This window comes from Salmo trutta, chromosome 1, assembly GCF_901001165.1.
Source record: "Salmo trutta chromosome 1, fSalTru1.1, whole genome shotgun sequence".
Classification (NCBI taxonomy): Eukaryota; Metazoa; Chordata; class Actinopteri; order Salmoniformes; family Salmonidae; genus Salmo; species Salmo trutta.
Window position 1 is genome coordinate 63,542,886 of NC_042957.1, and position 27,525 is coordinate 63,570,410.

The window sequence follows — 27,525 nt, forward strand, 5'->3', positions numbered from 1 at the left end:
GTGTGTGTGTGTGTGTGTGTGTGTGTGTGTGTGTGTGTGTGTGTGTGTGTGTGTGTGTGTGTGTGTGTGTGTGTGTGTGTTCGACTATATACAGTATAAATATGTGTGTCTGTGTGTGAGTCCCTCTCCCTCTCTCCATTCTGTCTCTCCGCCAGACGGCTGACAGCACCCAAAGCACTCTAGACATTCTTCAGGCCAACAAAAGCAAGGTAAAGTGAAAGAGAGAGGGGAGTGAAAGAGAGAGGGGAGTGAAAGAGAGAGGGGAGTGAAAGAGAGAGGGGAGTGAAAGAGAGAGGGGAGTGAAAGAGAGAGAGGAGTGAAAGAGAGAGGGGAGTGAAAGAGAGGGGAGTGAAAGAGAGAGAGGAGTGAAAGAGAGGGGAGTGAAAGAGAGAGGGGAGTGAAAGAGAGAGGGGAGTGAAAGAGAGAGGGGAGTGAAAGAGAGAGGGGAGTGAAAGAGAGAGAGGAGTGAAAGAGAGAGGGGAGTGAAAGAGGGAGGGGAGTGAAAGTGAGAGGGGAGTGAAAGAGGGAGGGGAGTGAAAGTGAGAGGGGAGTGAAAGAGAGAGGGGAGTGAAAGAGAGAGTGGAGTGAAAGAGAGAGTGGAGTGAAAGAGAGAGGGGAGTGAAAGAGAGAGGGGAGTGAAAGAGAGAGGGGAGTGAAAGAGAGAAAGGAGTGAAAGAGAGAGGGGAGTGAAAGAGAGAGAGGAGTGAAAGAGAGAGGGGAGTGAAAGAGAGAGGGGAGTGAAAGAGAGAAAGGAGTGAAAGAGAGAGGGGAGTGAAAGAGAGAGGGGAGTGAAAGAGAGAGGGGAGTGAAAGAGAGAGGGGAGTGAAAGAGAGAGGGGAGTGAAAGAGAGAGGGGAGTGAAAGAGAGAGAGGAGTGAAAGAGAGAGGGGAGTGAAAGAGAGAGGGGAGTGAAAGAGAGAGGGGAGTGAAAGAGAGGGGAGTGAAAGAGAGAGGGGAGTGAAAGAGAGAGGGGAGTGAAAGAGAGAGGGAAGTGAAAGAGAGAGGGGAGTGAAAGAGAGAGGGGAGTGAAAGAGAGAGAGGAGTGAAAGAGAGAGGGGAGTGAAAGAGAGAGGGGAGTGAAAGAGAGAGGGGAGTGAAAGAGAGAGAGGAGTGAAAGAGAGAGGGGAGTGAAAGAGAGAGGGGAGTGAAAGAGAGAGGGGAGTGAAAGAGAGAGGGGAGTGAAAGAGAGAGGGAGTGAAAGAGAGAGAGGAGTGAAAGAGAGAGGGGAGTGAAAGAGGGAGGGGAGTGAAAGAGAGCATGTGCTCAGTACAAAAGCCTGGTCCTTTCTCCCCACGCAGCAGTTACTGAAGCCGTTGGTATTGTCCCTCTCTCCCTGCCTCCCCCTCTCTGCCCCCTCTCCTCTACCTCTCCCTTTCTCCCTCAGAGCATTGATGTCTGAAGTCAGAATCCTTACTCCTGTTCCTTTTATCCAACATGATTTCAGCCCTCACTGAGGGGACAGAGCTCCAGCTCCATGGGTGTGTGTTACTCTCCCTTTATGTGATGGAAGGTGTGTGTCAGGCAGCGTTCCCTCCCACTCCACCAGGGAAACAACACACACTTTAATCCCTCCCTCTCAGCAGACATGGCTAGTACTTAACACTTCACGCCCATTTCATGGTCTTTGAGACAATCACGTTTATTCTCTGCTCGCTCACTGTTGGGATTTTTCACTCTAAATGTTAAGAAACAGGAGGACATAGAGGTTAGCTCATTTGAATAGAACTCTCTTTTCCACTCTCTCTGTATGTATCTCTTCACTTTTCCCTTTTCCCTTCTCTCTGTCCCCCTACTCTTCCTCAAGACTGCCCCTCCCCTCTCCTCCCCACCTCTCCCCTCTCTTCTCCTCTCCTATCCTCTCCTCTTGTGTGTGAGCATGCACTTACTGCGAGACATCACAATGCTTTATCTTTATGGCTGTCCTTCTTTATGACTGTCCTTCTTTATGACTGTCCTTCTCATGGAGGAGCAGCGTGTTCCAAATCCATATTCTAATCCAATTTCACACCACTCAGGGAGAAAAGGCCTGACACAGCACTATGATGAGGAGAGAAAGAGGGAAAGTGGGAGAGAGGAAGAAAGGGAGAGAGAGAACAAAATAAAGAGAGAGGCAAGATGGGTGGCATAGAATCAACACTGGCAGGGGAGGGAGGGAGGGAGGGATGTAGCAGAGAAGATCAGGGAGAGGATGAACTGGATATGCACCAATGAGAAGAGAGAAGAAGAGTGGGCAAGAGAGGAGGAAAGGAGAGGAGGGGGACAGGATGACACTAATGCTCTGAACGAGAGAGAGAGAGAGAGGAACGAGAGAATATGATATTGGTGAAGGGATAAAAGGGACTGCATGTGCAATGCAACACAGATTTAGAAAATGATGCTACAGAGAGAGAATGGAAGAAAGAGAGAGCGAGAGGAAGAAAAGCAGCAGAAAAGAAAGAAGAGGGACTGCATGTGGCCATACCACACACACACACACTGGTTGTAAAGGGAAAGAGCGTCATGTGTTTTTCGAGGACTGCTGTTGTTGCCGCAGTCTCTCTCCTCGCCATTCCCCAGCCTCCTCCCATAGTTTCCTCTGTTAATCTGTCTGTGTAGAACTCTCCCTTAGCCCTCCTTCGACCTCCCTCCCTCGCTTCCTCCCTCCCTCGCTTCACCCTCCCTCGCTTCCTCCCTACCTTACCACCTCCCTCACCCATAATATGCATATTTATGCAAATGAGGTAATTAGGGAGATGCAGCTCATTCCCTTGCAGCAAAGTCTTATGGAGAGAGGAGAGAAGGGGAGACCTTACCATAACAATAAGATAAGGAGATAAGGAGAGACCTTACCATAATAATAAGAGAAGGAGAGAAGGAGAGACCTTACCATAATAATAAGAGAAGGACAGAAGGAGAGACCTTACCATAATAATAAGAGAAGGAGAGGAGGAGAGACCTTACCATAATAATAAGAGAAGGAGAGAAGGAGAGACCTTACCATAATAATAAGAGAAGGAGAGAAGGTGAGACCTTACCATAATAATAAGAGAAGGAGAGAAGGAGAGACCTTACCATAATAATAAGAGAAGGAGAGGAGGAGAGACCTTACCATAATAATAAGAGAAGGAGAGAAGGAGAGACCTTACCATAATAATAAGAGAAGGAGAGAAGGAGAGACTTTACCATAATAATAAGAGAAGGAGAGAAGGAGAGACCTTACCATAATAATAAGAGAAGGAGAGAAGGAGAGACCTTACCATAATAATAAGAGAAGGAGAGGAGGAGAGACCTTACCATAATAATAAGAGAAGGAGAGGAGGAGAGGAGGAGAGACCTTACCATAATAATAAGAGAAGGAGAGAAGGAGAGACCTTACCATAATAATAAGAGAAGGAGAGAAGGTGAGACTTTACCATAATAATAAGAGAAGGAGAGAAGGAGAGACTTTACCATAATAATAAGAGAAGGAGAGGAGGAGAGACCTTACCATAATAATAAGAGAAGGAGAGAAGGAGAGACTTTACCATAATAATAAGAGAAGGAGAGGAGGAGAGACCTTACCATAATAATAAGAGAAGGAGAGAAGGAGAGACTTTACCATAATAATAAGAGAAGGAGAGAAGGAGAGACTTTACCATAATAATAAGAGAAGGAGAGGAGGAGAGGAGGAGAGACCTTACCATAATAATAAGAGAAGGAGAGAAGGAGAGACTTTACCATAATAATAAGAGAAGGAGAGGAGGAGAGACCTTACCATAATAATAAGAGAAGGAGAGAAGGAAAGACCTTACCATAATAATAAGAGGAGGAGAGGAGAGACCTTACCATAATATTAAGAGAAGTAGAGGAGAGACCTTACCATAATAATAAGAGAAGGAGAGAAGGAGAGACCTTACCATAATAATAAGAGAAGGAGAGAAGGAGAGACCTTACCATGATAATAAGAGAAGGAGAGAAGGAGAGACCTTACCATAATAATAAGAGAAGGAGAGGAGGAGAGACCTTACCATAATAATAAGAGAAGGAGAGGAGGAGAGGAGGAGAGACCTTACCATAATAATAAGAGAAGGAGAGAAGGAGAGACCTTACCATAATAATAAGAGAAGGAGAGAAGGTGAGACTTTACCATAATAATAAGAGAAGGAGAGAAGGAGAGACTTTACCATAATAATAAGAGAAGGAGAGGAGGAGAGACCTTACCATAATAATAAGAGAAGGAGAGAAGGAGAGACTTTACCATAATAATAAGAGAAGGAGAGGAGGAGAGACCTTACCATAATAATAAGAGAAGGAGAGAAGGAGAGACTTTACCATAATAATAAGAGAAGGAGAGAAGGAGAGACCTTACCATAATAATAAGAGAAGGAGAGGAGGAGAGACCTTACCATAATAATAAGAGAAGGAGAGAAGGAGAGACTTTACCATAATAATAAGAGAAGGAGAGGAGGAGAGACCTTACCATAATAATAAGAGAAGGAGAGGAGGAGAGACCTTACCATAATAATAAGAGGAGGAGAGGAGAGACCTTACCATAATATTAAGAGAAGTAGAGGAGAGACCTTACCATAATAATAAGAGAAGGAGAGAAGGAGAGACCTTACCATAATAATAAGAGAAGGAGAGAAGGAGAGACCTTACCATGATAATAAGAGAAGGAGAGAAGGAGAGACCTTACCATAATAATAAGAGAAGGACAGAAGGAGAGACTTTACCATAATAATAAGAGAAGGAGAGAAGGAGAGACTTTACCATAATAAAAAGAGAAGGAGAGAAGGAGAGACCTTACCATAATAATAAGAGAAGGAGAGAAGGAGAGACCTTACCATAATAATAAGAGAAGGAGAGAAGGAGAGACTTTACCATAATAATAAGAGAAGGAGAGAAGGAGAGACCTTACCATAATAATAAGAGAAGGACAGAAGGAGAGACTTTACCATAATAATAAGAGAAGGAGAGAAGGAGAGACCTTACCATAATAATAAGAGAAGGAGAGAAGGAGAGACCTTACCATAATATTAAGAGAAGTAGAGGAGAGACCTTACCATAAAAATAAGAGAAGGAGAGAAGGAGAGACCTTACCATAATAATAAGAGAAGGAGAGAAGGAGAGGAGGAGAGAAGGGGAGACCTTACCATAATAATAAGACAAGGAGAGAAGGAGAGACTTTACCATAATAATAAGCGAAGGAGAGAAGGAGAGACCTTACCATAATAATAAGAGAAGGAGAGAAGGAGAGACCTTACCATAATAATAAGAGAAGGAGAGAAGGAGAGACCTTACCATAATAATAAGAGAAGGACAGAAGGAGAGACCTTACCATAATAATAAGAGGAGGAGAGGAGAGACCTTACCATAATATTAAGAGAAGTAGAGGAGAGAACTTACCATAATAATAAGAGAAGGAGAGAAGGAGAGTCCTTACCATAATAATAAGAGAAGGAGAGAAAAAGAGGAGGAGAGACTTTACCATAATAATAAGAGAAGGAGAGGAGGAGAGACCTTACCATAATAATAAGAGAAGGAGAGAAGGAGAGACCTTACCATAATAATAAGAGAAGGAGAGAAAAAGAGGAGGAGAGACTTTACCATAATAATAAGAGAAGGAGAGAAGGAGAGACTTTACCATAATAATAAGAGGAGGAGAGGAGGAGAGACCTTACCATAATAATAAGAGAAGGAGAGAAGGAGATAAGGAGTGACCTTACCATAATAATAAGAGAAGGAGAGAAGGAGAGAAGGAGAGACCTTACCATAATAATAAGAGAAGGAGAGAAGGAGAGAAGGAGATACCTTACCATAATAATAAGAGAAGGAGAGGAGGAGAGGAGGAGAGACCTTACCATAATAATAAGAGAAGGAGAGAAGGTGAGACCTTACCATAATAATAAGAGGAGGAGAGGAGGAGAGACCTTACCATAATAATAAGAGAAGGAGAGGAGGAGAGACCTTACCATAATATTAAGAGAAGGAGAGAAGGAGAGAAGGAGAGACCTTACCATAATAATAAGAGAAGGAGAGGAGAGACCTTACCATAATAATAAGAGAAGGAAAGGAGAGACCTTAGCATAATAATAAGAGAAGGAGAGGAGAGACCTTACCATAATAATAAGAGAAGGAGAGGAGAGACCTTATCATAATAATAAGAGAAGGAGAGGAGAGACCTTAGCATAATAATAAGAGAAGGAGAGGAGAGACCTTACCATAATAATAAGAGGAGGAGAGGAGAGACCTTATCATAATATTAAGAGAAGGAGAGAAGGAGAGACTTTACCATAATAATAAGAGAAGGAGAGAAGGGGAGACCTTACCATAATAATAAGACAAGGAGAGAAGGAGAGACTTTACCATAATAATAAGCGAAGGAGAGAAGGAGAGACCTTACCATAATAATAAGAGAAGGAGAGGAGGAGAGACCTTACCATAATAATAAGAGAAGGAGAGAAGGAGAGACTTTACCATAATAATAAGAGAAGGAGAGGAGGAGAGACCTTACCATAATAATAAGAGAAGGAGAGAAGGAGAGACTTTACCATAATAATAAGAGAAGGAGAGAAGGAGAGACCTTACCATAATAATAAGAGAAGGAGAGGAGGAGAGACCTTACCATAATAATAAGAGAAGGAGAGAAGGAGAGACTTTACCATAATAATAAGAGAAGGAGAGGAGGAGAGACCTTACCATAATAATAAGAGAAGGAGAGGAGGAGAGACCTTACCATAATAATAAGAGGAGGAGAGGAGAGACCTTACCATAATATTAAGAGAAGTAGAGGAGAGACCTTACCATAATAATAAGAGAAGGAGAGAAGGAGAGACCTTACCATAATAATAAGAGAAGGAGAGAAGGAGAGACCTTACCATGATAATAAGAGAAGGAGAGAAGGAGAGACCTTACCATAATAATAAGAGAAGGACAGAAGGAGAGACTTTACCATAATAATAAGAGAAGGAGAGAAGGAGAGACTTTACCATAATAAAAAGAGAAGGAGAGAAGGAGAGACCTTACCATAATAATAAGAGAAGGAGAGAAGGAGAGACCTTACCATAATAATAAGAGAAGGAGAGAAGGAGAGACTTTACCATAATAATAAGAGAAGGAGAGAAGGAGAGACCTTACCATAATAATAAGAGAAGGACAGAAGGAGAGACTTTACCATAATAATAAGAGAAGGAGAGAAGGAGAGACCTTACCATAATAATAAGAGAAGGAGAGAAGGAGAGACCTTACCATAATATTAAGAGAAGTAGAGGAGAGACCTTACCATAAAAATAAGAGAAGGAGAGAAGGAGAGACCTTACCATAATAATAAGAGAAGGAGAGAAGGAGAGGAGGAGAGAAGGGGAGACCTTACCATAATAATAAGACAAGGAGAGAAGGAGAGACTTTACCATAATAATAAGCGAAGGAGAGAAGGAGAGACCTTACCATAATAATAAGAGAAGGAGAGAAGGAGAGACCTTACCATAATAATAAGAGAAGGAGAGAAGGAGAGACCTTACCATAATAATAAGAGAAGGACAGAAGGAGAGACCTTACCATAATAATAAGAGGAGGAGAGGAGAGACCTTACCATAATATTAAGAGAAGTAGAGGAGAGACCTTACCATAATAATAAGAGAAGGAGAGAAGGAGAGTCCTTACCATAATAATAAGAGAAGGAGAGAAAAAGAGGAGGAGAGACTTTACCATAATAATAAGAGAAGGAGAGGAGGAGAGACCTTACCATAATAATAAGAGAAGGAGAGAAGGAGAGACCTTACCATAATAATAAGAGAAGGAGAGAAAAAGAGGAGGAGAGACTTTACCATAATAATAAGAGAAGGAGAGAAGGAGAGACTTTACCATAATAATAAGAGGAGGAGAGGAGGAGAGACCTTACCATAATAATAAGAGAAGGAGAGAAGGAGATAAGGAGTGACCTTACCATAATAATAAGAGAAGGAGAGAAGGAGAGAAGGAGAGACCTTACCATAATAATAAGAGAAGGAGAGAAGGAGAGAAGGAGATACCTTACCATAATAATAAGAGAAGGAGAGGAGGAGAGGAGGAGAGACCTTACCATAATAATAAGAGAAGGAGAGAAGGTGAGACCTTACCATAATAATAAGAGGAGGAGAGGAGGAGAGACCTTACCATAATAATAAGAGAAGGAGAGGAGGAGAGACCTTACCATAATATTAAGAGAAGGAGAGAAGGAGAGAAGGAGAGACCTTACCATAATAATAAGAGAAGGAGAGGAGAGACCTTACCATAATAATAAGAGAAGGAGAGGAGAGACCTTAGCATAATAATAAGAGAAGGAGAGGAGAGACCTTACCATAATAATAAGAGAAGGAGAGGAGAGACCTTATCATAATAATAAGAGAAGGAGAGGAGAGACCTTAGCATAATAATAAGAGAAGGAGAGGAGAGACCTTACCATAATAATAAGAGGAGGAGAGGAGAGACCTTATCATAATATTAAGAGAAGGAGAGGAGAGACCTTACCATAATAATAAGAGAAGGAGAGAAGGAGAGAAGGTGTGAGAGAGAGAGAGAAAGAGAAGGGTTTGATACCACGTAATGTCCCTCTGGTCAACTTATGTGTCAGGGCTTTTAATATTTTCTTGTGTGTGTGTGTGTGTGTGTGTGTGTGTGTGTGTGTGTGTGTGTGTGTGTGTGTGTGTGTGTGTGTGTGTGTGTGTGTGTGTGTGTGTGTGTGTGTGTGTGTGTTTCTGTCTGCTTGTAAGGGCCATGGGTCTTTCCACCTGTGTGTGTAAGCATGCATGCATATTTGTGCCTTTAATATTGTTGAGTGCTGGCGTGCACGTGCAGCACATCTGAGCAGCAGGAGTAATTACAGCAGGGTCTGAAGTGAGTGAACAGAGAGAATGGGTGAGAGGATAAAGGAGGGTTGAGAGGAGAGAGGGAGCACTGTCCGTGCCAGGAAGAGGAGAGGAGGGAGCCGCGGCTAACTTTTCATTACTGGAGATCTGAATAGCTGTCATTTCAACAGACAGCACAGGGTACAGAGGGTACAAGAGGGAGGGAGGGAGAGAGTGAGAGAGAGAGAGAGGGAGAGGAGGGCGGAGGGAGGGAGGGAGTTAGGGAGGGAGGGAGGGAGGGAGGGAGGGAGGGAGAGAGAGGGAGGGAGGGAGGGAGGGAGGGAGGGAGGGAGGGAGGGAGGGAGGGAGGGAGGGAGGGAGGGAGGGAGGGATACGAGCTGTGCTGTGTGTCACAGCTCTGTCTACATGCTAATTACAGCAGTACCACATCACAAACAGGGCTTGTATGGGGAGTGAACGAAAGCAGGTGCTTTGAATATACTCAAATGGATACAATGTAGACTACTACAACACACACACAAACACACACACACACACACGTGTTCTCTCTCTCTCTCTCTCTCTCTATTTTGCTCTTTCTCTCTCTCCTGCCATGACAGTCTTTATTTGATCTCATATCCACTGTTTATTTTATGTCATATCCCATCTCTGTCTCTCCATTAAAAGCACCTCTTTCTCTACTCTCTCTCTCCTCTCCCTTCATCCCTTCATTCCTCCCCTCTCTTCCTTCCTCCCCCCTCCCAGATGATGTGTTCTTTTTGTCTCTCGGCAGGTGGATAGTAGTGGCACTGAAACAGTGTGAGGGAGGGAAGGAAGGAAGGAATGATGGAAGGAAAGAAAGAAAGAAAGAACGAGTGGAGAATTGAGATAGATACAGGGAGAGAGAGATAGATGAGAGAAGGAGAGGTACAGAACACAGACAGATGTTTGACAAACTGATCCCTGCCTCAGGAAGAGAAATAGAGGGATGGCTGAGACTTTACCTCTCAATTCTTCACCTCCTTTTCTCCTCCTTTTCATCATGTCCTGTCCTCCTCTCCTCGTCTTTCTCTTCCTCCTTTTCTCTCTCTTTATTACCTCATGTTCATCCTCTCCTCCTCTTCCCCCTCGTCTCCCTCTCATCTCTCTATAGTCTGCCCCGTCTTTCTCATGTCTACTCTCTCCTCGTCAGTCTTCCCTTTCTCTTTCCCTCCCTTCTAATCAGTCGTCCCTTGTCATCCCTCCCTCGCTCTCTCCTCACTCTCTCTCCTCCTTCTTAGTCAGCCCTCTCTCCTCGTCAACCCTCCTTCCCTCCGCCCCTTCTCTTTTATGCTGATGAGTTTATGCTGATTTAATTAGTCTTGTTTGATGGTGGCACACCTGGTAACATGTTGATTTAACCTGCAGCTACTGGAGTCTGCAGTCTGCAGCTGGCCCGCTGTACAGTTGTGGCCAAAAGTTTTGAGAATGACACAAATATTAACTTCCACAAAGTTTGCTGCTTCAGTGTCTTTAGATATTTTTGTCAGATGTTACTATGGAATACTGAAGTATAATTACAAGCATTTCATAAGTGTCAAAGGCTTTTATTGACAATTACATGAAGTTGATGCAAAGAGTCAATATTTGCAGTGTTGACCCTTCTTTTTCAAGACCTCTGCAATCCGCCCTGGCATGCTGTCAATTAACTTCTTGGCCACATCCTGACTGATGGCAGCCAATTCTTGCATAATCAAGGCTTGGAGTTTGTCAGAATTTGTGGGTTTTTGTTTGTCCACCCGCCTCTTGAGGATTGGCCACAAGTTCTCAATGGGATTAAGGTCTGGGGAGTTTCCTGGCCATGGACCCAAAATATCGATGTTTTGTTCCCCGAGCCACTTAGTTATCACTTTTGCCTTATGGCAAGGTGCTCCATCACGCTGGGAAAGGCATTGTTTGTCACCAAACTGTTCCTGGTTGGTTGGGAGAAGTTGTTCTCGAAGGATGTGTTGGTACCATTCTTTATTCATGGCTGTGTTCTTAGGCAAAATTGTGAGTGAGCCCACTCCCTTGGCTGAGAAGCAACCCCACACATGAATGGTATCAGGATGCTTTACTGTATGCATGACACAGGATTGATGGTAGCGCTCACCTTGTCTTCTCCGGACAAGCTTTTTCCCGGATGCCCCAAACAATCGGAAAGGGGATTCATCAGAGAAAATTACTTTACCCCAGTCCTCAGCAGTCCAATCCCTGTACCTTTTGTAGAATATCAGTCCGTCCCTGATGTTTTTCCTGGAGAGAAGTGGCTTCTTTGCTGCCCTTTTTGACACCAGGCCATCCTCCAGAAGTCTTCGCCTCACTGTGCATGCAGACGCACTCAAACCTGCCTGCTGCCATTCCTGAGCAAGCTCTCTACTGGTGGTGCCCCGATCCCGCAGCTGAATCAACTTTAGGAGACGGTCCTGGTGCTTGCTGGACTTTCTTGGGCGCCCTGAAGCCTTCTTCACAACAATTTAACCGCTCTCCTTGAAGTTCTTGATGATCCGATAAATGATTGATTTAGGTGCAATCTTACTGGCAGCAATATCCTTGCCTGTGAAGCCCTTTTTGTGCAAAGCAATGATGACGTCATGTGTTTCCTTGCAGATAACCATGGTTGACAGAGGGAGAACAATGATTCCAAGCACCACCCTCCTTTTGAAGCTTTCAGTCTGTTATTCGAACTCAATCAGCATGACAGAGTGCTCTCCAGCCTTGTCCTCGTCAACACTCACACCTGTGTTAACGAGAGAGTCACTGACATGATGTCAGCTGGTCCTTTTGTGTCAGGGCTGAAATGCAGTGGAAATGTTTTTGGGGGATTCAGTTAATTTGCACCACAGTATGTAGCTAACATGTTGATTTAGCCTGCAGACCACAGTCTGTCTCTGCTCTGGAAGTGTGGGCTTGATCTAAAAGTCAGTGTTCATGTGTGGTACCACATTCCAAATGCACTACCTGGGTCAAAAGTACCATTTCAGATTCATCAGATGTCTGTGCATGAATATGTGCTACACTGAAACGAGAGAGAGAGAGAGAGCGAGAGAGAGGGCGAGAGAGAGAGCGAGAGAGAGAGCGAGAGAGAATACGATTTCATTGTTTAGTAGGAATAGACACACACAGACACACCGGAGCTCGACATTTGCACAGTTGATGAAACCAATGCTGCGTACTACGTTTGCTCCAGCCCTGCTCAAACACACCATATTGTAAAATTTCAGCTGCTCAACAGGACATCGATACGCTGACTCTGGTGCGTTTGAGCAGGGTTGGATCAAAACCCTGCAGACCCAGTAGCTCTCCAGATGGAGGGTTGACGAATCACATGTGTTTAATACAGTAGCCTACCAGGGCAGTATTTTACTTTATGGGGGGTTAAGTGTATAATACATGGGATCAGAGAGCAGCAGCCTTCCATTGTCAATACCAGTGATAATAAGGAATGTTATTTTGTGAAGTGGTTCTTTGCATCGTACAACACAATTTTCTCTCACCTTTTTGGTCCATTGTCTTACATACCTTTTTGGGGACTTGAGCTTTCAGAAGAGTAAAAAATCAGTCAAGTTAATGTCATGCCCTGACACACAGACACAGTGCAGCAGCAGCAGCGCTAGCCAGTGGGACGGGGAGGACCCCCGCCTGTCTGGAATGTAGATGGATGGCCCTCACTGTGGCACTCACACCATCAGAGCAGTCAACCAACAGACAACAGCTGCTGTCGCTGTGTGGGTTAAAACAGGCCCATCAAATCACTCCATTAAGGTAGGAGGAAACACACAGTGGGTGGATGTGTCGCAGACAAACGGATGTCATTCATTGTAGGAGATGGGTGGCTTGCTGAGCTCTAATAGTAAATCATTGGGGGCATTATCAGACATTCCCTCTGCCTCTTGTAGATATGTGCTGGGATGCCAGAGAACTGTGTAATAAATCAGTCAATAACACACACACACACACACACACACACATACATACATATACATACACATACATACATACATACATACATACATACATACATAACATACATAACATACATACATACATACATACATACATACATACATACATACATACATACATACATACATACATACATACATACATACATACATACATACATACATACATACACACGTAAAAGTGTGTAATAACTACTTAATAAACATCTCTAGTGGGTCATGTAAGTGCTCAACAGAGTCATTAGTACCTACCTGCAGTCTGGTGCCCTGTGCTATAGCCCTGCTACTGAATGAACGGTGTTTAACTGACCATACACTGGAATCAAGGAATGGTGTTTAACTAACCATACACTGGAATCAATGTATGGTTATCATTGGGGCCAAAAGGCTCTACTTAGAGATTTGCAATGCATAGAATTGAATTGATTTCAGAAACTATATGGCACCGTTTTTGGGTCAAGGAACGATAAATAATTTCTGAACCTGTCCATATTGCTGTCTGAGTGTAGTTTGAATAAGTTGTTAAGCCTGATAAGTGATGTTAACCCAATGTATTTCATCATGCCCAGCCATAATAGACATTGTTACGTTATCTCTCAGTGCCACTCACATTCAACTCTGGACCTCGAAGAAAGTTTCACTGCTTTTCTCCCCCATTGTTCCCCTCCAATCAGGGACTGATTTAGACCTGGGACACCAGGTGGGTGCAATTAACTATCAGTTAGAACAGAAAACCAGCAGGCTTGGACCTCGTAGGGTCAGAATGTAACACCCCTGCTCTACGTTAAGTCCAGCACAAGTATCCCTAGTTAAGAGTTCCATTAGTGTCTCTCTCTCACTACGTCTTCCCTGGTTCTTCCCTCGTTCCTATTCTCTCAGCTTTGCTCTAATGTGTGTGTCCTCGCTGAGAATCCACAGCTTCATGTCTCCATGTCATTCCTTATTCTGTCTGTTCCGCATGTCACCCAGTGAGCTCTCATTAGCCCTGTTGGACGGGCCTCTGACCCTAATTCGGTTAGCGGGCTGACGCTAATGCTAATGGTCCTATCCCTTCAGAGCGCTAACGTAGCAGTAGAGATAAGTTAGTGTATAGTGGTGCCTTATAGACAGCAGGGCTGTTACACACAAGCACAAGCACACACACACACAAGTGCGCACACTCACTCATACGCTCATACACACACGAGACTATGTAGTGGCAGCTAATGCTGTTGCAGCAGATTAGGGTGATGTGGCTAACAAATCATGGTAATCCACTGGAGCCACTCCATAGAGCTGGCCTCTGACACACTGCTCTTTACAGACACCTGTCTGAGGGAGGGAGGGAGTCTGAAGAAGATGGAGAGCAGGAGCGATAGATGGAGGGGGAAAAGGAATACAGATAATGAAATGTAAATATCTTGTGGTACGGATATATGACGAGAAGGGGAGAGTTAGAAGAGAGACAGGAAATGATGCAGAGAGGGAGGGAAGGATTGCTAAAGAGCCAGATGGAAGGAGGGACTGAAGGGCAGAGGAAGAGAGAGAGGAGGAAGAGAGAGACAAAAATACTGTGTTTAATTTTACGCTCTGATGTTGGAGCCTGGTGACTGCACCGAGAGGGTGAAGGAGAGGAGGGTGAAAATACTGTGTTTAGTTTTACGCTCTGATGTTGGAGCCTGGTGACTGCACCGAGAGGGTGAAGGAGAAGAGGGCAAGATAAACAACAAGTCCTTGGTGGTTGCAGTCGATAAACTGAGACCAAAGTGAATCACAGAGTCCTAATGAAATGTGCCTGTCTGGCAGCATATGGACAGTTAGTTACCCAACTATATGATACATGTATTTGTCTCACAGAATCTGCAGAATCAGTATAATGACGATCACAACAACAAGATGTGCTAGTCAGCCATATGTCGCTATACCAACTGGAACCATTTCAAAGTGATGCGTCATGTTTGGTGCAGGAATGACCAGACTGTTTGTGTTATGATCTAAGTGCTAAACTGAATCGCTGTTTAATGTTCTGTTCAGTTAACTTTCTTGGTTGATCTTTCCACAGGAGTTCTACATGATCTTTCCACAGGGGTTCTACATGATCTTTCCACAGGAGTTGTACATGATCTTTCCACAGGAGTTGTACATGATCTTTCCACAGGAGTTGTACATGATCTTTCCACAGGAGTTGTACATGATCTTTCCACAGGAGTTCTAAATGATCTTTCCACAGGAGTTGTACATGATCTTTCCACAGGAGTTGTACATGATCTTTCCACAGGAGTTCTAAATGATCTTTCCACAGGAGTTGTACATGATCTTTCCACAGGAGTTGTACATGATCTTTCCACAGGAGTTGTACATGATCTTTCCACAGGAGTTCTAAATGATCTTTCCACAGGAGTTGTACATGATCTTTCCACAGGAGTTGTACATGATCTTTCCACAGGAGTTGTACATGATCTCTCCACAGGAGTTGTACATGATCTTTCCACAGGAGTTGTACATGATCTTTCCACAGGAGTTGTACATGATCTTTCCACAGGAGTTGTACATGATCTTTCCACAGGAGTTGTACATGATCTTTCCACAGGAGTTGTACATGATCTTTCCACAGGAGTTCTACATGATCTTTCCACAGGAGTTGTACATGATCTTTCCACAGGAGTTGTACATGATCTTTCCAACTGTGTAGCCTGTAGAAAAGGTGTTATCTACAACTTAAAAGGGTTCTTCAGCTGTCCCCGTAGGAGAACCCTTTGAAGAACCCTTTCTGGTTCCAGGGGGAACTGTTTTGTATTCCATGTAAAACTCTTTCCACAGAGAGTTCAACCTGAAACCAAAAAGGGTTGGACCTGGAACCAAAAAGGGTTCTTCTATTGGGACAACTGAAGAACCCTTTTGGAACCATCGAAGAGAGTACTGTAGCGTATTGGTTTGGAAGCCTATGCACAAATGGAGTCACAGTAGAGTGTAGAAATTAGATCAGAATCATAGGCCTGCAGTATTTAGACCTACAGTATTTAGACCTACGGTATGTAGGCCTACAGTATTTAGGCCTACAGTATTTAGGCCTACAGTATTTAGACCTACAGTATTTAGGCCTACAGAATGCTATCTAGACAAGTCTCCCCGCTCAACATCGTCCAATCCATGCATTAATAAACCATGCGGCAGCCCGTTCACCATCGAATTACATGAGTCGCCCAATGCTCGTTAGCCCTGTGGAGCTCCACCGACCCTTCACAGGGCTGTTTTAATGGTGAGGCAGCTAGCGACACTTAAAGCACCCAAATTACCGCCGCCTTCTCATGGCGCCCGTGACAGCCAGTCATGTAATAATGCTGACACAACAGCGCCTGCTTCTAAAATCATATTTTCTTCTTATTTTCTTCCCGAGGCGGAGTTTTCTAGAGGCGTAACATTTGCAGCGCTAGTCATAAAATTGATTTGTTCTTGTTTTTGAGTTTTTATCCTCCTTATTCTCCTCCCTCTCCTTCTCTGAGTCCCTAGCCAGACGTAAGTGGAGCACACGGGTCATTACATTTGAAAAAGCAGCAGCAAAGTTGTTTGGAGTTTCATAAAAAATGCAGCTAATGGGAGCTAGCGTTAGTATGGAGGCTCAATCAGCCTGGAAATAGACTGTAAATTATGCTACGATAGTGGCAGGAGGATTTGAATGGTGCATAAAGTTAGAGAAATCAGAGACAAGTTAAATACATTTTTTATGTATTGGTATATATGTTAATTCTGTCTGGAGTGCTGAACAGCTTTAGGCAGACACATTTAATAATAGGACTTTTTGTACGGAGTTCTTCACAGACTAGTTGTTTGTCTCAAAGTCCTGTAATGTAGAATAGGGAGGAAGTTGGGGTGTTTTTTAAACAGATCACTATAGCCTGGTACCAGATCAGGTTGGAATGACAATGATCATAGAGGTTGGATATTGGCTAACAGCACAAACAGATCTGGAATCAGCTTACTGTATTCCCACAGACATTTATTGGTTTGGTGGTCAGGGACTTAGTCTCAGGCTATTTCCTGTTTATTTTCTAAAATTAGACATTTGAATGACACAGCTAATAGAAAAGAAACACAAGGTGTGTGTGTATGTGTGTGTCCCCCCACAGGGATTCCTGCACAGAAGTGATGTTAATAGCATTAGTCCCTGTCTGTGTCTGGACTACCCACTGGTGCATTAACACACAGTCACACCACGGGGACAGAATCACATGGGACGAGAGGAGTTCAGGTGCTGACCTTAAGTTTGGCTATAATTACTAACCTACTATTATAATACTACTACCACTATTGTCACTATAATGGGTTTGTGTCTATGTAAGTTGTTTGTTGTCATTACAGCTGCTGATTTCCATACTTTTCTTCCCTAATCCGGCTGCTCACTCTCCCCCTCCATCTCTTCTCCATGTCCTCTCCTTCCCCCTCCATCTCCTCTCCTTCCCCTCCATCTCCTCTCATACCCCCTCCATCTCCTCTCCTTCCCCTCCATCTCCTCTCATACCCCCTCCATCTCCTCTCCTTCCCCTCCATCTCCTCTCATACCCCCTCCATCTCCTCTCCTTCACCTCCATCTCCTCTCCTACCCCCTCCATCTCCTCTCCTTCCCCTCCATCTCCTCTCATACCCCCTCCATCTCCTCTCCTTCTTCCTCCATCTCCTCTCCTCCCCTCCATCTCCTCTCCTTCTTCCTCCATCTCCTCTCCTCCCCTCCATCTCCTCTCCTCTCCTTCCCCTCCATCTCCTCTCCTTTACCTCCATCTCCTCTCCTCTCCTTCCCCTCCATCTCCTCTCCTACCCCCTCCATCTCCTCTCCTTCACCTCCATCTCCTCTCCTCTCCTTCCCCTCCATCTCCTCTCCTTCCCCTCCATCTCCTCTCCTTCACCTCCATCTCCTCTCCTCTCCATCACCTCTCCTTCCCTTTTTCCTCCATCTCCTCCCCCTCCATCTCTCCTCTCCTCCCTCCTCCATCTTTTCTCCCCACCTCCTCTCCTTCCCCTCACTCTCCTCTCCTTCCTCCATCTCCATCTCCTCTCCTCCCCCCTCCATTCCTCTCCTTCTTCCTCCATCTCCTCTCCTCTACCCTCCATATCCTCTCCTTCTTCCTCCATCTCCTCCCCTCTCCATCTCCTTTCCTTCTTCCTCCATCTCCTCTACCCTCCATCTCTTTTCCTTCTTCCTCCATCTCCTCCCCCCTCCATCTCCTCTCCTCTCTCCCTCCCCGCTCCATCTCCTCTCCTTCCCCCTCCATCTACTCTCCTCTCTTCTCCCCTCCACCTCCTCTCCTCCTGTCCTCTTTCTCCTTCGCTCAGACAGCTCCCTCCCTCTGTGTTGGTGGAGAGTTTGATACATTTAATGACAGTCTGTCCTGCATGCGAGGGGCTTGGGACTGTGTGTGTGTGTGTGTGTGTGTGTGTGTGTGTGTGTGTGTGTGTGTGTGTGTGTGTGTGTGTGTGTGTGTGTGTGTGTGTGTGTGTGTGTGTGTGTGTGTGTGTGTGTGTGTGTGTGTGTGTGTGTGTGTTAGCAACCAACCAACTATACACGTACACACACTCTAAGCCTGTGGTATTCTAAAGCAGTGTTAAATCGCTGTGACAGTCAGAACCCTGGCTGCCCGTGTCGAAGCGCTGTACTCAGCATAGTCCCCAATCACCTGACTCTAGTGCTGAGAGATTAGTACTTTTTGAGGTTGGTTCGTTTCGGTTCACTTAAAAAAAAAACATGGTTTTCAATTTCGGTTTAGATAATTTTTTTCAACATTAAATGCATTGTGCATTATGTGGGTTGAATGCTGTAACAACACAGAATAAAACAATTAATGAAAGTTCCATGATGGTAGTGACTGGCTATTACTGCTTATTACTTATTAACCATCATTTATTCAACTTTAATCAAATATTTCAGTTGTTTTGTATATTACATTTGTTTTATTTAATTACTTTATAATTTCATTCCATGTCATCATCTCATCTCATCTCTATAGAGCTGCTGCCTACGCTGTCTGACAAAATCACTATTTAGGAGTTCTTCAGAGTAATTAAGGCATACTTTTATGACTGCTGAATACCAACTATCAAACACTTAGATGTATTTTCAGGTAGAGATCCCTCGTGAAGCAACTGCTCTCTATCTCTCTCAATCATGCATTCTTCTGTCTCTTCTCTCTGTCTCAGTGTCTGCCCCAAACAGACATTCCGTGCTGTAGACCGGACAAGTAGGCTCGCAATGGATTACAGTGCCTTCAGAAAGTATTCACACCCCTTTGTCCACATTTTGTTGTGTGTGGTGGCTAATTTCTGCATTACCAAATGAGGAGAGTTACAAACACACCAGAGTTAAACTACATATTTAATAATTAAGATACTTTTGCAAAGTACTTTGACCTTCAATAATGCACTCTCTCGAATGAACCAGGAAGGTCCCAACACAATGGCTACTGAGATATTTTATAGCAAATATCCACCCCCCTTTGACATGACAAACCACAGACATTTAGGAATGGTTCACAAAGAAAGACTGTTTACTTTAGAGAGGAGTATCTACAGCCAGATAGCATTCGCTATAAATTATCGTTCAGTTTGGTCCCTAATGACGAGGTTCTAATCTCGTCCCTGGTACTTCATAGAACAAAAACACCATTTCATCCAATGGCATATATCAATTGTCAACTCTAGATACTCCCATCTCAAGCAAACCCCCTCTTGACCCCACTCCTGGACAAGCTCACTGAGGGGAGTGACCTGCGCACAGACATTGTGGAGACAAATAATTGGTTCCCCATTATCACGCCATCCCTTCACATGGTTTAAGAATAGGTAAAGACACATTCACATATAAAAGACAAGTCTGACCTCTCCCCTCTCTGGGCCCCAAGTGACTGAGCCCCAGCTGAGGGAAACGTGCAACTGAAAGACACCAGAGTCCAAAGGACACTTTCTAATGACAAGTATCTCACATAAGCATATTATACGAATAAAACATCTTAATTATCTATGTTACCCAACTAATTCTGATTCATCCACCACATGTGTTACAGCCTGAATTCAAAATGTACTACATTGAGATTTTTTTTGTCATTGGCCTACACACAATACCCCATAATGTTAAGGTGGAATTATGTTTTTCAACATTTTTACAAATTAATTATAAATAAAAACCTGAAATGTCTTGAGTCAATAAGTATTCAACTCCTTTGTTCTGGCAAGCCTAAATAAGTTCAGGAGTAAAAATGTGCTTAACAAGTCACATAATGAGTTGCGTGGACTTTACCTCATCTCTGTACCCCACACATACAATTATCTGTAAGGTCCCTCAGTCAAGCAGTGAATTTCAAACACAAAGACCAGTGAGGTTTTCCAGTGCCTCACTAAGAAGGGTACCTATTGGTAGATAGAAAATAATATTCAATATCTGTATGAGCATGGTGAAGTTATTAATTACACTTTCGATGGGGGAAAATACACCCAGTCACTACAAAGATACAGGTGTCCTTTCTAACTCAGATGCGGAAGGAAACTGCTCAAGGATTTCACCATGAGGCCAATGGTGACTTTTAAAACAGAGTTTAATGGCTGTGATAAGATAAAACTGAGGATGGATCCACAACATTGTAGTTACTCCACAATACTAACCTAAATGACAGAGTGACAGAAGGTGTCATGGGCGTCGTAAGGATTGGACCAAGGCACAGCAGGTAAAGTGCTCATCTTCTTAATTTATTTAAAGAAAAACACCTAAACAAAATAAACAAACGATGAAAACATTTCCATAAGGCTCCCAGGCTATACAGACAATAACCCCCACAAAATACAAGTGAAACAAACACAACTAAATATGGCCTCCAACTAGAGACAACGACAACCAGCTTCCTCTAATTGGAGGTCATTGCCAAAAACCCAACATAGAAAACTAGATATAAACATAGAAATAGATAACATAGAACCTAAACCCAAAAACACCAAAACACACAAAACAAACACCCCCTGCCATGCCCTGACCAAACTACAATGACAAATAACCCCTTTTACTGGTCAGGACGTGACAGAAGGAAGCCTGTACAGAATAAAAAATTTCCAAAACATGCATCCTGTTTGCACCAAAGCACTAAAGTAATACTGAAAAACATGTGGGAAAGCAATTCACTTTTTGTGAAATGTTTTGGGCAAATCCAATATAACACATTACTGAGCGCTACTCTCCATATTTTCAAGATAAGTGGTTGCTGCATCATGTTATGATAATGATGGTAATCGTTAAGGACTGGGGAGTTTTCAGGATAAAATAGAAACAGAATGGAGCTAAGCACAGGCAACATCCTAGAGGAAAACCTGGATCAGTCTGCTTTCCACCAAACACTGGGAGATTAATTCATCTTTTAGCAGAACAATAACCTAAAACACAACGGAAAATCTACACTGGAGTTGCTTACCAAGAAGACCGTGAACATTCTTGAGTGGCTGAGTTACAGTTTTGAATTAAATCTGCTTGAAAATATACTGAACACAAATATAAACGCAACATGTAATGTGTTGGTCCCATATTTCATGAGCTGAAATAAAAGATCCCAGAAATGTTCCATACTTACAAAAAATGTATTTACTTCAAATTGTGTGCACAAATGTCTTTACATCCCTGTTAATCAGCATTTCTCCTTTGCCAAGATAAACCACTCACCTGACAGCTGTGGCATATCAAGAAGCTGATTAAACAGTTTGATCATTACACAGGTGTACCTTGTGCTGGGGACAATAAAAGGCCACTCTAAAATGTGCAGTTTTGTCACTCAACACAATGCCACAGATATCTGACATTTTGAGGGAGTGTGCAATTGACATGCTGACTGTTGGAATGTCTACCATAGCTGTTGCCAGATAATTGGATGTTCATTTCTCTACCAACGTTGTTTTAGAGAATTTGACAGTATGTTCAACCGGCCTCACAACCGCACACGACGTGTAACCATGCCAACCAGGACCTCCACATCCGGCTTCTTCACCCGCGAGATCGTCTGAGACCAGCCACCTGGACATCTAATGAAACTGAGGAGTATTTCTGTCTGTTAGAAAGACCTTTTGTGGGGAAAAACTTATTCTGATTGTCTGGGCCTGGCTCCCAAGTGGCTCCACCCATCGCTGCGCCCCTGCCCAATCATGTGAAATCCATAGATTAGGGCCTAATTAATTTATTTAAATTGACTGATTTCTTTATATGAACTGTCACTCAGTAAAATAGTTGAAATTGTTGCATGTTGCGTTTATATATTTTTTCAGGATATACAGTATGACAAAGCCTGAAAATGGTTGTCTAGCAATGATGAACATCCGATTTGACAGAGCTTGAAGAATTTTGAAAAGAATAAGGAACATATGTTGCACAATCCAGGTGTTGGAAGCTCTTAGAGACTTTCCCAGAATCAAATCAAATGTATTTATAAAGCCCTTCTTACAACAGCTGATATCTCAAAGTGCTGTACAGAAACCCAGCCTAAAACCCCAAAAAGCAAGCAATGCAGGTGTAGAAGCACGGTGGCTAGGAAAAACTCCCTAGAAAGGCCAAAATCTAGGAAGAAACCTAGAGAGGAACCACGCTATGAGGGGTGGCCAGTCCTCTTCTGTCTGTGCTGGGTGGAGATTATAACAGGACATGGCCAAGATGTTCAAATGTTCATAAATGACCAGCATGGTCAAATAAAAATAATCACAGTAGTTGTCGAGGGTGCAACAAGTCAGCACCTCAAGAGTAAATGTCAGTTGGCTTTTCATAGCCGATCATTGAGAGTATCTCTACCGCTCCTGCTGTCTCTAGAGAGTTGAAAACAGCAGGTCTGGGACAGGTAGCACGTCCGGTGAACAGGTCAGGGTTCCAGCAGGTATGGGACAGCAGGTCTGGGACAGGTAGCACGTCCGGTGAACAGGTCAGGGTTCCATAGCCGCAGGCAGAACAGTTGAAACTGGAGCAGCAGCACGGCCAGGTGGACTGGGGACAGCAAGGAGTCATCATGCCAGGTCGTCCTGAGGCATGGTCCTAGGGCTCAGGTCCTCCGAGAGAGAGAAAGAAAGAAAGAGAGAATTAGAGAATTAGAGAGAGGATATTTAAATTCACACAGGACACCGGATAAGACAAGAGAAATACTCCAGACGTAACAGACTGACCCTAGCCCCCCGACACATAAACTACTGCAGCATAAATACTGGAGGCTGAGACAGGAGGGGTCAGGAGACACTGTGGCCCCATCCGATGAAACCCCCGGACAGGACCAAACAGGCAGGCAGGATATAACCCCACCCACTTTGCCAAAGCACAGCCCCCACACCACTGGAGGGAAAAAAGCTTTCCTTGAAACAGTCTTGATATGTTCTTCAAAAGAGAGATCAGGGTCCAGAGTAACGCCGAGGTCCTTCACAGTTTTATTTGAGACGACTGTACAACCATCAAGATTAATTGTCAGATTCAACAGAAGAGCTCTTTGTTTCTTGGGGCCTAGAACAAGCATCTCTGTTTTGTCCACTTCCTTATGTCTGAAACACAGGCTTCTAGCAAGGGCAATTTTGGGGCTTCACCATGTTTCATTGAAATGTACAGCTGTGTGTCATCCGCATAGCAGTGAAAGTTAACATTATGTTTTTGAATGACATCCCCAAGAGGTAAAATATATAGTGAAAACAATAGTGGTCCTAAAACGGAACCTTGAGGAACACCAAAATTTACAGTTGATTTGTCAGAGGACAAACCATTCACAGAGACAAACTGATATTTTTCCGACAGATAAGATCTACACCAGGCCAGAACTTGTCCGTGTAGACCAATTTGGGTTTCCAATCTCTCCAAAAGAATGTGGTGATCGATGGTATCAAAAGCAGCACTAAGGTCTAGGAGCACGAGGACAGATGCAGAGCCTCGGTCTGACGCCATTAAAAGGTCATTTACCACCTTCACAAGTGCAGTCTCAGTGCTATGATGGGGTCTAAAACCAAACTGAAGCATTTCGTATACATTGTTTGTCTTCGGGAAGGCAGTGAGTTGCTGCGCAACAGCTTTTTCAACATTTTTTGAGAGGAATGGAAGATTCGATATAGAAAGACTCTCACAGCTGTAATTGCTGCCAAAGATGATTCTAACATATATTGACTCAGGGAGTTGAATACTTATCTAATATTATATTAGTGTTTTATTTTTCATTTTCATTTTTTTTTTTACAAACGTTAGAATTTTTCTTCCACTTTGACATTACAGAGTATTTTGTTTAGATTGTTGACAAAAAATTACGATTAAATCAATTTTAATCCCACTTCGTAACACAACAAAATGTGGAAAAACCAACAGGTGTGAATACTTTCTGAAGGAATTGTATGGTCATTGTAGTTAATTACCACATTGTCTGCTCTAAACTGTGTAGGATATTGGCTTGTTGGAAACTACTACTCCCTATTGCATCGCACCGTTCAGGCTGGATCTGATTTATCTCTAAAGAAACTGCGTATTGAGCTCACAGAAAAAAATGGAACAAAAAGGAATTCAAATAATTGAACCAACGTTAGTCAATTAGTTATAAAAAAATATGTAAAAAATAACCGACGTTTCGGTTAATCGCTCAGCACTACCTGACACACTGGGGCTCCGCAGAAAAAAAGTCCTCTCACGCAATTACACTTTCAGCTGCACACTTATCTCTACTCTGAATCGGCTCCACTATATCAGTGCTGTTGTTGATGGGCCACAGTTCCTCTCATTGCTGTTGTTGAAGAGCCACAGGTCCTCTCAGTGCTGTTGTTGATGGGCCACAGGTCCTCTTAGTGCTGTTGTTGATGTGGCACAGTTCCCCACAGTGCTGTTGTTGATGGGCCACAGGTCCTCTCGGTGCTGTTGTTGATGGGCCACAGGTCCTCTCGGTGCTGTTGTTGATGGGGCACAGGTCCTCTCAGTGCTGTTGTTGATGGGCCACAGGTCCTGTCAGTGCTGTTGTTGATGGGGCACAGGTCCTCTCAGTGCTGTTGGTGATGGGGTACAGGTCCTCTCAGAGCTGTTGTTGATGGGGCACAGGTCCCCTCAGTGCTGTTGTTGATGGGGCACATTTCCTCTCCGTAAGATTATTTAGGTAACCCTAGTCTCTGCTCTGGTCCCATCTCTCTAGTCTGTAGTCTATAAGGCCCCAAGTTTTTCCTGAACGTGTGACCTGACTAGGGAAATCTCTTGGGCCTAGTCATAGTCATGGTCAGCAAATATTTTCCAAAGTAATTGTAGCTCTTGGAATCATGCTATAAATATAATCCAGCCACACGTGTTCAGCCACACGTGTTTGTGTGTGTGTGTGTGTGTGTGTGTGTGTGTGTGTGTGTGTGTGTGTGTGTGTGTGTGTGTGTGTGTGTGTGTGTGTGTGTGTGTGTGTGTGTGTGTGTGTTGAGTGGAGTTGGAGGCAAGAGGGATAACCCCTGTATTTCCCCAAGGTCCCCACAGCATTCAACACTTAGCACAACTAAATGGGTGGCTGTATATCCGTTACTCCAATTTATGATGATCATGTGTGTGTATGTCATGGTGTGTGCGTCGTGGTGTGTGCGTTGTGGTATGTGTGTCGTGGTGTGTGTGTCACTGTGTGTGCGTCACGGTGTGTGCGTCATGGTGTGTGTGAGTGCAAGTGCTAATGCACTGGAGAGGGACTTGTACGCACAGTCATCATGACCCCACCAGCACACATGCAGAGAGAGAGAGAGAGAGATGCTGGGAGAAATATGTTAGAGAGGTGTGAGCATTGAACAGACAGGGTTTGATACAAAAACAAATATTTACAAAAACTTTCTCTCTCTCAATAAAATGTAATTATTGGGCGTATACAGTGTTGTTACGATGTGCAAATAGTGAAAGTACAGAAGGGAAAATCTTTCTATCACTCGCTTTCCCCCTTTATGTTAGAGGGCCTGACTGAATCTGTCTTCTCTCCTCCCTGTGTTTAAACCTGTTTACTCTCAAAATGGAGCAGGGGAAAATGACTGGTTCAGAGAAGGGCCTTGTACCGTGGCAGCGGCACAGTCAAAAATAACACCCCGGAATTACACTTCAGCTGTTTTTGAATACTCATACTAACCGCACTAAACATACTATAACTGTACTATTTGTGACGTAAATTGAGTATGTAGTATGCTTATAACGAGAGAAGTCATTACTCCAATAACTCAGACTTCCACAGTCCACAGTGCTGCAGTCTAGTATGTGATGTGGTAGTTTTTTTCTGGACCCAGACCATACTGTTTTTCGATGATTGTTGGTTTTTATATTGTGATGAAGGGTTGTGAAACCTGTAGCTGTGAGAAAATGTCAGACACTGTGTCCTTTCTAATTTTAGGGTGGTGTTGCATGGTATACCGAAACTTCTGTACTTTTTCGATATTAGAATATGAAAAATGGTTCGGTACTATAATTATTGTTACTTTCGGTACGTTTGTCAAATGTGTCTCACTGATCAACTCAGTCTATCAATAATAAAATAAAGACAGTTTCTATAAAACTGCCTTTTTTCTGTAGATCAACTCAGTCTATCAGTCCCCCTTATAGCGCGAGTCGCGCACCGTTCCTGCTCCACTTACTCATTGCTAGCCTGCACAGGGAGTCTGGGCTGCATCATGTTAGCTCCACACTCATGCTGCACAGAAGTTAACACACTTGAATGATGCAACAAGGCATGAACCCCTCTTGCCTCGTGAATAATGTCATTACTATTTAAAGTGATAGCGCACACTTTTATAAAAGAAGCTACATCTATGCAAATGTTGTTGATCAATATAATAAGTCCCAAATGGAATGAAAGCGCTGGTTTGTCATGTAGCCCCATGAAATCAGCCAAAACTAGCTCAGTAAATGCATGCACACAAATGCAGTCACCTGTATTGTGAATAGGCCTAGGTCTTGGTTTATCAATAGAGATTTACTATTCAAATAAAAGATAACCATTATTTTGTTATGTAGTTAGATTGATAAAAACAAAGTACATTTGATTGTATGATTTGTATAAAATATGAATGATTAATACGTACATGGCTGTCTCTGAACAGAGCGGTAGCTGAGTTAATCTGTCCCCCTCACACACACAATTGCTCCGTCAGAGTAAAAAAGCCACTGGCTGTGCTTTGCGTCCTTGTTTCTTGTTGCTGTTGTTTGTCTCCTGGCTTGTTCCTGTGCCTGGCTCTGTTCCTGCTCTCACTGCTGACAGGTAAAGTAGAGCAGACTGCTGAGGCACAATGTGCTGTCGTTATTACACAATCACTGTGGTCCTGGTAGGCTGCTGCTACAGCCTTCTTCTAAAGTCTGCATTTATCGATCTCTTTATCTCTCCATCTCTTTATCTCTCCATCTCTTCATCTCTCCATCTCTTTATCAAATCAAATCAAATCAAATTTATTTATATAGCCCTTCGTACATCAGCTGAAATCTCAAAGTGCTGTACAGAAACCCAGCCTAAAACCCCAAACAGCAAGCAATGCATGTGAAAGAAGCACGGTGGCTAGGAAAAACTCCCTAGGAAAAACTCCCTAGAAAGGCCAAAAACCTAGGAAGAAACCTAGAGAGGAACCAGGCTATGAGGGGTGGCCAGTCCTCTTCTGGCTGTGCCGGGTGGATATTATAACAGAACATGGTCAAGATGTTAAAATGTTCATAAATGACCAGCATGGTCAAATAATAATAATCATAGTAGTTGTCGAGGGTGCAACAAGCACGTCCGGTGAACAGGTCAGGGTTCCATAGCCGCAGGCAGAATAGTTGGAACTGGAGCA

The 27,525-nt window shown here is 43.4% G+C and overlaps 1 protein-coding gene across 1 annotated transcript in view; it reads left to right on the forward strand.

Annotated features, from left to right (window-relative positions):
• The window catches only part of LOC115205003 (voltage-dependent T-type calcium channel subunit alpha-1I), a gene marked incomplete in the record, with an annotated part of 276,994 nt that overhangs the window by 76,843 nt on the left and 172,626 nt on the right, over positions 1–27,525 (forward strand).